The sequence below is a fragment of the Pyxicephalus adspersus genome, chromosome 1, assembly GCF_032062135.1.
Source record: "Pyxicephalus adspersus chromosome 1, UCB_Pads_2.0, whole genome shotgun sequence".
NCBI classification, from domain to species: Eukaryota; Metazoa; Chordata; class Amphibia; order Anura; family Pyxicephalidae; genus Pyxicephalus; species Pyxicephalus adspersus.
The window spans coordinates 36,295,295-36,296,865 of record NC_092858.1 but is presented as its reverse complement, the minus strand read 5'-3'; positions in this window follow the sequence as shown (position 1 = coordinate 36,296,865).

The window sequence follows — 1,571 nt, the reverse complement described above, 5'->3', positions numbered from 1 at the left end:
AATTCTCCATAAACTCTACAGGGCACAACTGTGAGAAAATCCTATAACCATGATTGATGTTTATTTAAAAATAAACTAAGCAATATAAGTTTATAAATGTTTTTCTTCTGAATACATTATTGTTAGTGATGGCCTTGCTGAGGTCAGAGCTGATGAAAGGCAAATGAAATAGTTTGCAAAGCATTGCACATGCAAGTAGCTTATGAATGCAAGGTAATAGAAGCATGGTCGGCCCAGCGGTTAGCACTCTGGCCTTTGCAGCACTCTGGCCTTTGCAGCACTAGGTCACAGGTTCGTATCCCAGCCAGGACATTGTCTGCAAGGACTTTGTATGTTCTCCCTGTGTTTGCGTAGGTTTCCTCCCAACTTCCAAAAAACATAGAGTTAGATTAATCAGCGTTCCCTCAAAAATTGAGGCTGTGTTAATAATATATGACTATGGTATGGACATTATATTGTGAGCTCCTTTGATAGACAGCTAGCTAGGATAAAGGATTTTGTAAAGCACTGCGTAATATGTTGGCGCTACATAAATACTGGATAATAATAATAATAAGAAAAAGTCCTAAATTGCGTTTTGAATATTACTTATTTTAGTTTCATTGCATGGAAAGGAGGAATTAATTTAATGATACTGTCCAAAGGTACACATACACAGAGATAAAATGTGTCAGAATTTCTAATTTAACTATATGACAATTGATAGAATGACAATGACCACAATAGATAAATGCAGACAATGCCGGTGGTTTGCAAAATCTGTGGGCAATTTTCACTGATGATTAAACTAACATCAAGAGTGTTATTCTAGAAGTCACACACTCTTCCAGCAGGTGTGGCTTGAAAAAACAATAAAGCCCTGTACACATATTAGAATAATGTTTCCTGATTGTTTCTAGCAACACTAGAATTAATGAGCACTGTATGTGCCCCCCTGCTCTCCTCAGCAGAAAGGATGAGCAAGTGGCACCCTGCTGCGTTCTCCTCTCTAGGAAAGTACAGTGGTTGTCCCCACTCCACCAGGATGGACTGATGAATGACATTGAGGGACCTCTGTACACATGCTAGATGTTCACCATGGAGGACAATGATAGTGGGTATCTGGTGACATAAATCTAGCGTGTGTACATAGCTTAATTTAAGGATCTGATGGAACAATAAAAAGCTGATACAGCTTTAAAAGATCCTGTCATCAAACCACTGATTTCAACAAAAAAATCCCCATAACCTGAAAATCCTGCCTTGTATTGCATCCAAAAGCCCAGAGATGGTATATCAACGGCCCAGCAATGATTCAGTCACACACTGGGCCTGATTGATTAAAGCTCTCCAAGATTGGGAAATATACACTTTCATCAGTATAGCTGGATGATCCAGCAAACCTGGAACAGATCTAGTTCAGGATTGAATTTACTAGCAAATGACTTTAAGAAATCCATTCCAGGTTTGCTGAATCACCCAGCTTCACTGATGAAAGTGTATCCTCTCTAACCTTGAAGAGCTTTATTAAATCAGGTCCACTGTGTGATTTCCTTTTGCTACTCCTTCAAAAGCAACATAAAGGGTTATGC